The following is a 15,575-nucleotide window of genomic DNA, read 5'->3' on the forward strand; positions in this document are numbered from 1 at the left end:
AAACTCTTTAGAATATTAAGTGTTCCATATGATATAATCAGGGTGCAGGCAAATCAAGAGACATAGGATAAAAGATAAGTTACTGCAAAAAAGTGTTGCCTCCAAGGGTTAATAAGGATATTAGCATATTGGAGTGTATGTGCTTAGTTCTTCTCATTGCTATAGTAAGCAATTCATTTTTAGGCCATTTCCATCTTTTATTATCATTTTTATCAGGACTATCAAACACCAGGAGGGTAATGCTTTTTCTGTCTAAGTATTGTGTTCAAGATTGTTGATTTTTTCCAGTATTCTACAGTTTGCCTTTTCAATTCTCACTGATTTGCCATTTTATGAGTCTTCAGATGAAAAGGAGGCTTTGAACAGTTTTTTCCAAGAACACTGAAGAAGAAGAAGAATGAGATCCTATGGCGAGAAATACTATTAGGATATGTTTCTGAAACAACTATCTAACAATTGAGAGCCATATGAAGTTAAATCTTTATCTCATATTTTATATAAAACTTAATTACCAATGAATCGAACATAAATATATAAAAGGATTTAAATAACTATTAGTGAATTTTTTCATAAGTTTGAAAGGCCAATGCAGATTTAAAAATAAAAATATTTATGAATTTAAATACATATATTAAAATATTTCTATGCAAAACACTATGATAATATAAAATGCAAGGGGCATAGTTAGAAACAGGAGAGATACATGGGAGGATGATGGGGAAGAAACTCTTCTTGGTTTATAGACAGCTGCCTTCTTGCTGTATCCTCACATGGCTGAAGAAGAGCCAGCTAGTTCTCTGGTCTCTTCTTAAAAAGGTATTAATCCTATTCATGAGGGTTTGAGAGGGTGGAAGAGTCAGAGGGAAGAGGGGAGAAAGAGATAGAGAGAGAAAGAGAGAGAACAGAAAATCTTTTCAAAAAGTTTGTACAGAGAGAGAGAGAGAAATAGAGTGGTCTTTCAAGGAGGATGTGGAAGGTGAAAGTTTTTTTTTTTTTTAAAAAGAAGAGTCTTAATGCTTAAAAGTCAAATGGGAGGATGCAGTCGAGAGGCTGAAGACCACATCATCACATCACATCTAATGAGACCTCTTCAGTCCTCATCTTACCTGACCAAAGCATTTGACACAGCTCATTCTTCTGGAAAATTTTTCCTTGTCTTCCATGGCATGACACTCTCCATCTTTCCCTTCATCCTCTAGATACTCTTTCTCAGCAGCCTTGTCAGGCTCATCCTGTGGCACTTAGCTGACCTGATGGATTTCCTCCAAGCTGTGTCCAAGGTCCTGTCTTTCCTCACGACCACTCTCTGAGACAATCGTATCAGCATCTCTAGCTTCAGGTACCACCTAAATGCTGATGACTTAGGGATGTCTGTCTTTCATCCAGAGTCTCTTCTCTGAACTTCACAACCATATATTCAACTAGCTATTCAAGATCTCCATTTGGAGGCATGTATGCCACATGGATGTTATTATGTCCAAAGGCAGGACCAAGCTTTGAATTTCTCTACACCCCAACCCAGCCCTCTTCTGGTGCTATTTCTGTGAATGACACTTGAATCCATCAATTGCATAGGCCAGAAAACTAGGAATCATATTAGTTATTTTAATTTCCTCCAACTCTGATACCCAATTCATCACCAAGTGCTGTTGATTTTGTCTCCTAAACAGCCTTGATATCCATCCAAGCATCTCCATCTGCACTGCCAATAACCCAGTTAAAGCTATCAACTACTCTTGCTTGAACAGCGGATAATAATCATGGGTTTTGCCACCATGTCATTGTCCATCTGGCCACGAGGATGTCTCTATAGCAATTTCCCATTGCTCTGAGAATCATGACAAATTTCTTAAGGTGGCCCTGTGCTATCTGCAACTTAACCCATTTCTACATTTGCCTCTTGCTTCATTCTCCAAAGTGTTCTCTGATCTCAGCCACAGTGTCCTTGTTTTAGTTTTTTAGAAATGACATAATCCCTCCAGCTAAGAAGGCTTTTTATGTGCTGGACCTTCTGTCTAGAAAGCTTTTCCCCTATTCAACCCTCTTGGCTTTCCTGACTTTAAAACAACGTTCAGGTCTTAGGTTCATCATCACTTTCTCAATGACCTGGTGAGTCTAATTCATGTACTTATGTGATGTGCTCTCCAAAAACACATCACATTCCTTCACATTGTTTATCTCAGTCTGTGATTATTTAATTATTGCTGTGATTACTTATATACTCTACTCCACTAGTGTATGAATTCCATGAGAGGAAGAGCTGTGCTTGTATTTCTAATAAATATATGCCAGGCATGTAATACAGTGAACAGCACAAAATAAGATTGCAGTAAATAATGAATGCATGAACCTCTGTCTTATTCATCTATATGCAGAATCATGGAGAAGAGAAAATGAGAAGATACAATGTAAAAGCACGTTATAAGCACATTTCACTTAAATTGACATGCTGCTGATGGCTTGTCTCTCATCCTTCCCTCTCCATGTAGCACAGTTGACTGAACTCCAAGCAAACATTATCAGTTCACAATTGCATGCTGTAGGTCCCACAGGCTGATCTCAGTGACCCTGACTTCTTTCACAACATTCACTTTTTAGATTTTAAGGTTTAATATGATGCTTAGAACAATGAATACCTGGTTGATTTGATTGTTCTTAACCTTTTTCAATGTTTAGAGTAAGCAGAGTTCACAAGCTTAAAATCCTGTTCAGTCTAGGGAATAGAATCGTATTCCATAAGACAGTTTGTTTTAATCTCAGGGTGTGGAGCAGACAGAGCTGAATGTTTAAGGCCAAGGCCATGTGTGTGTTTTAGGTTCTAGCACTTGTGTTTGAACACTCACACTCTGACACACACATACTCACACTCCAAAGTAAGGAGAAGACAATAAACTCTGGGTGGCCCTAGTGCTTGGTGATTAAATAATATGAGCAATTTCTGAATGCTACAACCAGGTGACCTTGCCTTTTTGAAGGTGCTGACAATGATTTAGGGAAAAGGAGATAGTATTTTAGCAAAGAAATGCTGATGTTTCCTTGTCTTTCTGTCTCTATTCTTTAGCCTTGAGCCACACCTACAGCAAAGTTATTAGATCTCAAAATAGCCATAAGAAACACATCAGAGGGATATGTAGAGGCCGGGAACAATAAAGACAACAATGGAAAAGTTGGAGGGTTTTCACAAATGTGTTCTCTATGGCAAGGACTAAGAGGAAGGCCCTTGGGTGAAAGGGTTTGATCCCCACCCATCCCCACCCTTGGCCAGAGCTGTCCAGTGGACCAATGATGTGAATTATTCGGTGGCTCACCAGCTTTCAGCTAGTGTGATTCTGCATCTGCAATTAATTGGAAATGTAAAATCTACCCCCCACCTCTCCCTTTTCCACAGCAAACACAAACCATTTAATTAGCAAGAAGGGAAAGGCAGACAGAAATTCCCTGCTGTGTTTGGTTAATTTTGTCAGTACAGTTAAATTATCAAAAAAAACTAGATGGCGGTTCTGTGGTATTTGTGACCAAGAGAGCAGGTTTGAAACTGTAGATGAGCTTTCCTTAAATTTTAAAAAGATTTTACTGGGTAAAGATATTATATATTTTGCATAATATATTTTATACAAATATTGCATAAAAATATGCACCATATTTTTTAAGTCCATAATTGAAGTACTCCAGTAATATCTGTTAGCACTATTTACAATAGCCAAGACATGAAAGCAACCTAAATGTCCATTGATAGATGAATGTATAAAAAAATGTGGTATATATACAATGGAATACTTCTCAGTCATAAAAAAAATGAAATAATGCTATTTGTAGCAAAATACAGGGACTTAGAGATTATCATACTAAGTCAAGTAAGTGAGACAGAAAAAGACAAATATCATATGATATCACTTATATGTGGAATCTAAAAAGATGATACAAATGAACTTATTTACAAAACAGAAACACTCACAGACACAGAAAACATACTTATGGTTACCAAAGGGGAAAGGTAGTAGGGAGGGATAAATTAGGAATTTGGGAATAACATATACACACTACTATATATAAAATAGATAAATAACAGGGACATACTCTATAGCACAGGAAACTATACTCAATATTTTGTAATAACCTGTATAGGAAAATAATCTGAAAAAGAAAATATATATATGCCTATATATATATATTCAGTTATATATTTATATATAACTGAATCACTTTGCTGTACACCTGAAACTAACAACATTGTAAATCAACTGTACTTCAATAAAAAAATTAAAAATAAATAATTAAAAAGAAAAAAGTTACAAACATAGTGGATATTAATCTAAGTATAAAATACAAGACCCAACTATATGTTTGTCATGAGAAAACCACTTTAAACATAAAGACACAGATAGGTTAAAAGTAAAAGGATGGGGAAAGATACACCATGCTTATAGCAATATAATGGAAGCTGGGGTAACTATATTAATTCCAAATAAAGATTACTTCAGAGCAAGAAAAATTATAAGGGATAAAGAGAAACATTATTTAATAATATTATCAGTGATAGATGAATTTTCCAGGAAGATGTCACAATGCTGAATGTATATGCTTCTCACAAGAGAGAATCAAAATATGTGAGGCAAAACTGATAAAACTACATAAAAAATAGACAAATCCATTATTATAGTTGGAGATTTCAGCACCCCTCTTTTGGTAATTGATAGGTTGATCAGGCAGAATACCAGTGAGCTAGAACAGCACTATCAATCAACTTGATCTAACTGACATTTATAAAATATTCATCTAAAGAGAGCAGAATACACATTCTTCTCAAGCTCACATAAAACATTCACCAAGATAGACCACATTTTGAGTCATAAAATATACCTTAATAATTTAAAATAATAGAAACCACACAAAAGATGTTTTCAGACCACAGTGGAATTAAACTAGAAGTTAGTAACATAAACATAGCTGGAAAACATTCAAATACTTATAGATTAAACCACAAACATTTAAATAACACATTAGTCAAAGAAGTCTCAAGAGAAATTTAAAAATATTTTAACTAAATAGAAGTGAAAATACAATTTATAAAAATTTGTGGGATGCAGCAAAAGCAGGGCTAAGAGGGAAATTTATGGCATTAAATACACATATTAGAAAAGAAAAATGATCTTAAATCAGTAATCTAAGCTTTCACCTGGGGAAACTAGAGAAAAAAGAGCAATTTAAACCTAAAGGAAGCAGAAGAAAAAAATAATAAAATTTAGAGTAAAACCAATGAAATTGAAAACAGAAAGCAATAGAGAAAACCAAAAGCTGGTTCTTGAAAAGGTCAATCTTTCTTATGCTTAATGTTGGGAGCTTTACCCCAAACCTTCTATTCTCATTTACTATGAGTCCTGTTGGTTTTTCTCTAATGGCAACAGTCTGATGGCAGGAAGGGGGATTTAATAAGTGGATTTTACTCTTCTCTTTTTCTGCTCTCCATTAAATGCCCCATACCAGTGTTGACTCACTCTTATTGGAATTTTACTCAACCCTGTGTGGGGTTACTGTGAAACTTCATATAGTTCCACCAACTTCTGAAACATTTAAGCCATTGCTCTCATCGCACAATCTGATGAAAGCCTGTTCTTACCCCATCTCAACTTTCTTCCCGGGAAGTGAATTTTGGCCTGTTAGTAAAAGTCCACAAAGTTGAGACAGGTATCTCCTGCTGCCTCCCAAGATTAGGTCTTATATATGTTATCTTTTATATTCTGACTTCTTATTTATTGTCAGATACAATTAGTTCTGAGCATTTGTGACTTTTATGCCACTGCTTTCTTCTTAGCATGAAGAAACCAAATGGCCAACACCAAAGATTGCTGCTACCTCTAGGTGGCCCTGGAGGTTGAATGGAGTTGAGGAACTTTTAATTTCATGGATATTTTTGGTCTCATTATCTATGTATCTCCAAACTAGAGAAGCAATGAAATTTTGTTTTCAAAATGTGGTTGATGTTTCTGATCACTTTTAGTGCTTTTGTGGTGGTGGTAAAGTTGGGAACTACCTGGTGGGGCACCTCATGAAACTATGTATTCTGTGAAACTTGGCTTCACTTTCAATGACCACAGAGCCACCATCCACCAACCTTTCCTTTCTACTGGTGTATTGTTTGTTGTATTTTAAAAACCCATCTAATACACTGATTTTTAGGTCTTGGAAAAAGGTACATTTTGAGATTTGCCTTCTCTCTGGCATCCTAACTCACTCAGTTGGAACCACATTAACATTTTAAAAGTTCATCCTCTCTTTGTGGATCATATATGGTCTATGGTCATTGTATCACAGAGAGATGGTGGGGGAAGCTCATATTTACTAAATAAGTCATCCATGGCGGGTTCTAATAATTATGGGTACTTTACATACATTATTTTATTTAAACTTCACACAATCTGTTTGGTGAGTATTCTTACAATTGTCCTTGTTTTAAGGACAAGACCATAAAGGCTAAAAGAGACTAAGGAAGATGTCAACCTTCTATACAGCCAGTGAACAAGGAATAAAACCCAGGGCTATGTGACTTTATATACCTAATGTTTCTACCCACTAGGACCTTTTTGCTAACCTAAATGTCATGGGTATCTGACTAAAATGAGGTAATGAAATCATGTTGTATCTCTCTGAGCACTGCCAACTCTAACCATGAAGATATATATTTTATCCATTCTACTCACTAGAGATCATTTCAGGGTCATTTATTGTCAAAAAAAAGTATCTTTCTGGTAAAATAATCCAAAGTGAAAAGGAGTGAGAAAGGAAATTTCAATCATACTATGCATGACAACTGAAGGAATGAGTGATGAAGTGGGCAATCTTTCAGGCAGTTCCTAGCAGCTAGAGCTGACTGCCTTTGACTTCAGTCTACATATTCAGAACAATAGTTGTGAATAGAGATGTTTGCAATGCCAAGCAGAACAGTGTTGGTTTCAAGTGTTCCTTCCTTGGTGAATGATGGCAAAGATGGTAGGGGAGGGCAGTTTGCAAAGTATAAAATCTATGTGACCAGCCAAAAGTTTAGCTCTCATAGGATAATGTTTCAGCCTGGCACCACAGGACTGTCATTTTTATTGTTCACAGATCCTGGATCTTCTGCTTCGAAGAAAGGTTAAGCTTTGGCCAAATGGGGTACTATTAGCACAGAGAGTGAAGCTCACTGGCATTAGAGTTTCCATCACTGCTCTTGTCAGCAGAAGCACTCTTTTCCATACACACCTTTAAGTTGTCTCTGGGTTTCAGGAGAAAAAGTACTACATTAATCATCAAGGCAAGTTGGTGACCTTGAGCTCTGGTTGTTCTCCTAATTTGGGTCCTCAGGGTTAAAATGAAGCCAGACACTGTGGAATGAACCCTAATCCCTCAGAGTATGGATAGTTGTTTATGTAGAATTTACTGCTGACTCAACAGATAGGTACCAACGTATTCCTTAAGGGGAGAAGGTGGACAAAAGGAAAAGTTGACTTAAGCACTTATGAAAAACTTCAGAGCCTTTCTCTATTTATACAAGAATATGTAGAAAACCAATATAAGTCCAACATATTTTTCCAAACAAATATTATGAAGGGTTTCCATAATTTTAATTCCATTGTAAGAACGCATATTGAAATATAAGGTGCTTCTCTCTGGGTTGTGAGATTATGGGCAATTCTACTTTCCCTTTGCATAAGTATCTTCCAAATTTTCTGCAATAATATTACTTATAGAAGGGTGAAAGAGGAGGAAGGTAATGGGAGGAGAATCAGGTAACTTCACACCTCACTGCCCAAAACTCCCCAATTCTAACTTAATGGCTAAAGCTGGACATCCATTATTGTATTTTTCCAAAGACCTTTTGGTTGACAAGACTGAAAATTAAAATATATATATACATACATATATACATACATGATAATGGGAATTTGCTCTTCAGTTTTAATAGCAAGAAGAAAAACAAGATGTTAAGCAAATGGGAGAGACTAAACATTCAATACCAGGGAAGAGTGGAAAAAACAAGCCCAGAGAGGTAATAGAGGAAATAGTGTTTAACTCACCAGTAGCTATTCCAGCCTATATGTCTAAACCAGTCATGGCATTTCTACCCCCTTGTCTGTAACTGGCTCAGGAATGGGTCTCCAGTCCAATTCTGACATAAGAGACTAGACTCTGCCAGTCTAGCTTGAGGCTAACTCCCAGGCTGGCAGAACAGAGACCTTTAAAGAGTGATGCTATCAGACAAGCTCTGATCAACCATCTGCCTTCCTGTTATGTGTAATAATGCCTGTCATCATTGTCTGACCACATTTAAGGTGTGCTTTCTGTTACTTCCTGTCCAAAGTGTCTTATGAACATGAATGCAAAACAAACTTTCTTCATAATTTTACTTAAGGTGTGGGCTTACTTTGCCACCCTATCATACTAACACTTTTTCCCTTTTGTGAAAATTGGGGTATTGGTTCCTATATCTTGATAATTTGTACCCACTTATGTTTTTATATTTGTTAATCTTCTTCAAGATAAAGTTCCACTTCTAGATTTTCTTATGTCTGTGTGCTGCACATTGTAAAAACATAACAATGTGATTTAGGCCTTTAGTTAAAGGATTATGTACATAAACCACATAATAGCACATTAACTTATTTTAGCCATTTGAGTACACTGAAAGGCAATTTTCATTTATTTGAAGACTCATGTGCCAATCTTGCTTTAGAAAAAAAATACTGGCATGTAATCTAGCAATAAGGGTACACACACACACATGCATACACACACAGATAATACTTTTTCACTGTTTCCTTGCCAATTTTAAAATTTTATTTAATGAAATACAGAAAAGTACAGAGAAAAGTGTAAAATCTACTTGTGTGCTCAGATGAACAAATATTAACATTTTGCCCATTTTAAGTGTTTTGTGTTAAACATAGGGTTTTACATTTTTTTTTTTACATTAAAGAAATAGGGGATTAAGTTTAAAGTTGAAGTTTATTCCTCCCTGGACCCATTTCTCTGTTTTCCTTCCCAAAAGTAGCTATAACGAAGTACATATTTTAATGTATATATATGTCCATATGAATGAATTATAGCATCACTTGATTTCTCTTTTTCTTATTGATACATGAAAGTTTTTTAATGTGAATACTAATCTTTAATCTGCTGTATGTGCTGTACATATATTCTTCCAGCTGGTAATTGCCTTTGAAGTTTGATTATAGTGCCTTTCTTCTTTCTTCCTTTCTGTCTTTCTTCCTTCCTTCCTTCCTTTCTTTCTTCCTTCTTTCCTCCCTCCCTCCCTCCCTCCCTCTCTTTCTCTCTTTCTCCACAGAGACAACTTTCATTTGATTTATTAAACATATTTATCTTTTATTTTATTTTTTTAACATCTTTATTGGAGTATAATTGCTTTACAATGTTGTGTGAGTTTCTGCTGTATCACAAAGTGAAGCAGCTATACGTATACATATATCCCCATATCCCCTCCCTCTTGTGTCTCCCTCCCATCCTCCCTATCCCACCCCTCTAGGTGGTCCCAAAGCACCGAGCTGATCTCCCTATGCTATGTGGCCAATGCATGTGCCAAAAGCAAGAACTGGCATTGCCAACAAGTCCTGCTGCCAAGGTTTCCCCTTGACCCATCTGACATTGATATTGGCTGGTCCAGACTGGGCTAGCTTTCGGCTCCTCTGGCAAAGGGATGTCCTTTCTATTCTGACTAGTTCACACTCTCCTTTTCTCTGGACCAATGTGTCCCCCTCCTGCCTTCTCTGCAGGGACTCCCAGCAGGTCATATGATGAAGGCGACCCTAGTCCTTATTTGCACGGGATATAGGACCAGGACAGTCTCAGGCAAAGCAAAATGGTTCGGGACCCTACTTAGGGTTAAGAATATTGGTGCAAAAAGGACCAAGGCCGTTTTTACCTTCAACAGGTAAAGCCAGTTGGTAGCCAAGCATCTCTCCTTTCATGTCCTACACCCAACTATTTAAGCACCTATTGCTGCTTAGGGAAGGAAGTCTCAGGCTTGACTGCAAATATAATCACCTGAAAAAATTTAAAATTCCTGCTGCATAAGCCACACCCTAGAACAATTAAATCAGAATCTTTTGGATTAGAACCAGGTATGCCATATATTTTTTAACCATCCTATATGATTCCAGTATATAGCCAAGGGGAAGACCACTGGCTTAAAGCAATAGCAGTGATTAACTACTATATTACAGTAATGTAACCATCACCTTGATTTAACTCTAATTTGGAGAGACTGTAGTGTTTTTAACCTTGAAACTTTAACACATATACCTCCATATAAGGGTCATCAGTATTTGGGTTTGTCAGTATTTTGGAAATGAGGGCCATTAATCAAGAGTTAAAACTAAATTAAAATTAGATGTAGAAACACTTTCTTTCCAGCATCCATATGCCTCTGACTTTTGTCTGCATAGATTCCTTTTTGGCAGGTTAGAACTGATGGAACTGGGCTGTCTCGATTGCAGAATTTTCATCCCATGAAGAGGATCTCAGATTTAAAATCAACCAGTAACACTTAAAATTAATGGTTCACTGCTGTTAGCAGCTGGTAGACCTCTCTGAAGTCGGTATGAGTGATCTAAAATCATTCCCATCAATAATCTTCCCTGTGGTGTGCCTCAAGTTGTCCCTGGGGATGCTGTCACCATTTGGAAGGATTACCCAACCATCTGAATGGTTAGCATGCTTGGACCTGCTTGCTAACATATGAAAGGAATAAAAAAAAAATTTAGTTTGAAGCTGAAGTGCAGATTCACACAAAAATGTAGTTTTCAGAGCATCTATGAAAGGCATTAAGTAGGCATTGGACTTAAGCCCACTGAATATTTCTAGGACCTTCTATAAAGTCGCCTTTATAAGCATTTTGCTTTTAATTATCTAATGATAACCTAAAACAAATAAAAAAGAAGCAACCTCAGCCCCCTATAACCACAAATATATTGAGTCTGATTTGAAGTGTATTTAAAAATCTTTTTCCTAAGGCTGTTCTTTCACCAATGGGTCTCAAGTGGAAAAACAATACAGTTATGCTGTCTCCTATGAAGAGGAAAAACATGACTATTTTGTAATGAGAATGATACTTTGAAAACACACAACTGCTGCATTTACTCCTGGGACATCCCTAGTTCCTGGTTGTCTCTTGGTTTTCTGTGAACAACTAGTCTGGAGTATGCAGATTATATGCCTATGAAAGAGAGCCCATGAGGCCTCCTGTCCTAAGGAACATGGCATTTCAGAGCATTTCTGAATATACTAGAAGAAATAAGTAGAAAATCTGCCCCTGCTGATCACTGAATGTGTAAAAAGTAAGGGAGACAGATGTGAGGCGAACCAAGAGGTCCTGTGTCCTTACGCCCCTCCAGCCAGAATCCTGGATGGGGTGGGACCCTAGTTAGGGTCTGAATCAAGTCATAGTACTTCCTTTCAGAGTCACATGGTCAGTGTCAAGGGCCTAATTAGCCCTGAGAATTGTGGATGATAGAGAGTGGGAGAGCTCCAAGGGACTATTAAAGTCTTGGCCTATGTACTTTTTGGCTTATAGAAGTGGTTATTTCTTGTAATAGAAGCCACATTGCTGATTATAAAGGTTCATCAGAGCTATATCCTGTATGAGTCTCCATAGCCATTAGGGTATATTAAATCCAGAGTATGTAGGGCAGGGCCAACATCATGTAATATAATATAACGCAGGCAGTCCTGGCCCCTGTTCCATATGGGATGCTCACAGGACACCCTGACCAGGCATACAAAGGACAACACATTGAAAACCAGCAGACCCAGAGGTCAGCACTGGAGCCCAAGCACAAAGAGCTGGACATCTTTGCCGTCACTCCTATGAGGTGGAGTGCACCCAGCCTTCCATGGATCCTGGGGTCAGCTTTGGTAGAACAGTGGAAAGGGGAGGGAATTTAAAAGCCTGAGTAATTATCTAAAAGGAGACTGGGTTATCTGAATGGAACTGTTTAAACTGGAAGAGATTGAGATATATTCATGGTCAAGTTAGTACTTCTGACCGCTGTGACTACTCCCTGCCCCAAGCTCATCCCAACTAGGATTCAATGAGGTATGAGAAAGATGAGATCAGTTATAAGAAATAAAATGTACACCTTTAACAGAAGCAGCAGAGAATGGCTTCTCCATCTCTCACTATGTGACTTTGGGCAAGTCATCCATGTACTTATTCACAAATGCCCTGTTCCAGGTGCGGTGCTGGGCACTAAGAATGCAGTGAAGAAAAACAGTGTCTTCAGATAGGGCAACCACTGTCTCTGCTTCCCACAATCTCCTTTTTTTCTTCCTATACCTAGGACCTGCAGTCGATAAATATTACTTTTCTTACCCTTTCTCTGCGTCAAAAAAGTTTTTTTTAAAAAAACTTTGAAAGAGATAGAGCAAAACCTAGCTCATTGTCATTGTTAAGAATTAAATGAAAGGATGCCCACAAATATAGGTAAGATTATGGATGGTTTTGGCAAGTCTAATTTTTCATCCAGAAAAAAAATCATTGAACTTGTTTTGAAAATAAACTCCCCTCAAATATGTAGCCCACATATCAGGATTTCCACTCCCCATGGGCACTCTTCCTGTCCCACATGTGGGATCGGGAGGGTCTCGTTTCTTCTTCTTGCGCTGCTGGCCGCACTGGCTCCACATCGTGAGCATCTGTACCTTCCCCTTCATCTTCCCATGAACCATCACTCATCTTTCCTTGCACGGTACTTGGATCCTTGGTCCTTGGTCCTTGGATCTTTTCTCCCAGATGCCACTAAGCCAAAACTGTATGCAGCTTCCATAATTTATTGTAAGACTGGGACTAACTAGAAAGATGGAGCAGAGAGGACATTTAAGCATTTTATTAGAAGCCTGTTTCAGTTCATCCCCCCTCAAATATTAGCATTGCATCTCCGTGTTGAAATTTATCCTTACTCGCTCTCTATTAGAGAGCCATACACTTCAAATTTTAACTGTATGATTTCTTGCCCTCTTTAGAAAAGTACCAGCGCCTATCCAGGGAGATTTTTTTTCTAGTATCCATTTTACTCTTCCAATCAAGGAAATTCCATAAAATACATTTCCCCAATTGCCAATTATTCAGCTTGTTTTAATAAAATGTGCAGAGGGTTGGTCATGATCAATGCATTAACACTCCAAGTCCAGCTGCACTTCCCAGGAAAACGTCCATGATCTAGGGTTATGTTTTTCTCTACTCCTGTAATAAGGACTTACATCCCCTTCATGCCTTCCTCAGGAACTCCTTCAGCCTCCTCTTTAATTTCTGGAAAAAATGGACACACATAATGCTATGTGCATGCATAGGTTCCTCTCACTAATTTTTGGAAATGACACACACATGCACATACACACAACTATGCATACATACACAAGAATACAGATACATTTTAAGGACATACACCTTCCAAGGGCAAACAATGATCTCTAGAGAATAATTCAATTTCCAGTTAGGGTGCAAAGAATGCAAAGGACTTTTATCTCCAAGGAGGCAACAAGTAATAGGATGAGAAAAATGATCAGTTTTCTAAAGAAGAATCAAAGAATGAGGATTAAAGGAAGTCCTGACGAATCCAGAGGACAAGCCTTTCTTAGGCAAGAGAGACATAAGGCAGTTTCCATCCCTGAGGGCGATAGTCTGATATGCCCTAGCCAAAAACTAAAAACAAGCCAAATGCCCATTAGAGGAGAATATGTAAATACATTGTAACATAATTATACAATGGAATATTATTCAGCATCAAAAAATGAAGTACTGATGCCTGTGAAAATATGGATGAATGTCAGATCCATTATGTTGAGTGAGAGAAGCCAGACGCAAGAGGGCATTGTGTATAATTCCACTTTTATGAAATGCAGAAACAGATGAAACTCCTTTATATTGATAGAAATCAGAAGAATGGTTGCCTGTGTTTCATGGGGATAAACTAGAAGGAGGCCTGAGGAACTTTATGGGTTGACAGAATTTTTTAATATTTCATTTGAGGTATCAGTGTTTAATTTATCAAAATTTATCAAATTGTACTTAAGGTCCATAAATGTCATGCTATATCAGTTTTGCTTCAGTTAAAACAAATACACAGAAATATATCAAACTGCATGCTTAGTATTTGTATGTTTCACTGTAAGTAAATTATACCACAATTTAAAAAAGATATTTGAAAATCCATAACTCTTCCCTAGATTTATAATATTCTCTAAATTAATTAAAGGAACATATTTCTCATGATACCTTAGGTAGTGTTGTGAAAGACCTGTTATAAATACTTATCAGGTATACCAAAACACACACATGCACACACACACACACAGCCTTTCTGGTCTGACATCCATCATGGCATTTCTGACCCCATACCCTCCTTGAGTGGACAAGTGTGGTGAGGCCAATGGTTCCACTTTTAGAACCACAGATACAGGAAAGGCTGAAATGAAGCCTGGTCACTTACTGCAGGCACTTCCCTAGGTATCCATGATGACAACCAAGATTTAAAGTGTAGAAGATTTTCATTAAGCTTAAAATTTAGCTGAGTTGATGTCCCCACACCCCAGTTTCCTGATTAAAGAGGCAAAGTCATTACAATCTCAGATAAACCAATTGGATTGGCTTGGAGCAAGAGACACCCACTTGCTCTGTAAAAACTCCAAATCTGACACACATGATAAAACAGGGTATAGCCATAAAAGTTGAATGTTTCCTGATAAGTACAACTGGATGCTCTGATTCTTCTCTGCTCTGTGTTTTCTGGAGGTGAGACCTAGGAACACCAAACAGAAAGGGCCAGGAATAATTCTTCAGCAGGCTTGTATGCTTGTCTGAACAGTCAGGCTAGACTTGCTACATTTGACAGATACACTATTTCCTCTGTGAGAAGTGGCCCATAAATGTAATAAATCTTCTCTTAATCCAGTGACAAGGGGTTGAGTATGAACTTTGGGTTTCAGTCTCTCAAACAAAAGAAAAGTTCATGGAATTCCATATGGCCTGAAGGGAAAAGAATAGCAGTCAGGCAGGAGGTGACGAGACATTTACTGGGAATGTTTTTTCTCACTTGTCTGAGAGATTTTCCAGAAGTAACCCTTTCTCCAATGCTCTGAACATCCAAATGCACAAATATGAGCTAGAAATGCCCCAGTCTTCGTGCTTAGCTTGAGGCTGATGCCAATACATGGAGAAAGGCATAGCCAAGAGAAGCACAGAGAAATAGGACCAGATGGTTATATTAAGTCCTCCCTAGAGCCTACTCTTCTGTATCTCTAATCACATGAGCCAAGAAGGTCCCTTATTGTTTATGCAATTCTGACTTGGGCTTTTGCCTACTAGGGGCCAAAGAACCCTACTTGATATCCTGCTGAATATATTTGATGAAATCACGTATGGCATTTTCCTGAAAAGTCACAGTTACCTTTTGGGAAAGGTTGATCATAATTGTCATATAATGCTATAGATATGCTCTCTTATGTATTGTCTTCAGAACGGCATTTTTTTTTTACAGTAGATCCTTGTTGGTTATCTATCTTAAATATAGCAGTGTGTACATGTTAAT

This window comes from Hyperoodon ampullatus (assembly GCF_949752795.1).
Source record: "Hyperoodon ampullatus genome assembly, chromosome: 3".
Lineage (NCBI taxonomy): Eukaryota > Metazoa > Chordata > Mammalia > Artiodactyla > Ziphiidae > Hyperoodon > Hyperoodon ampullatus.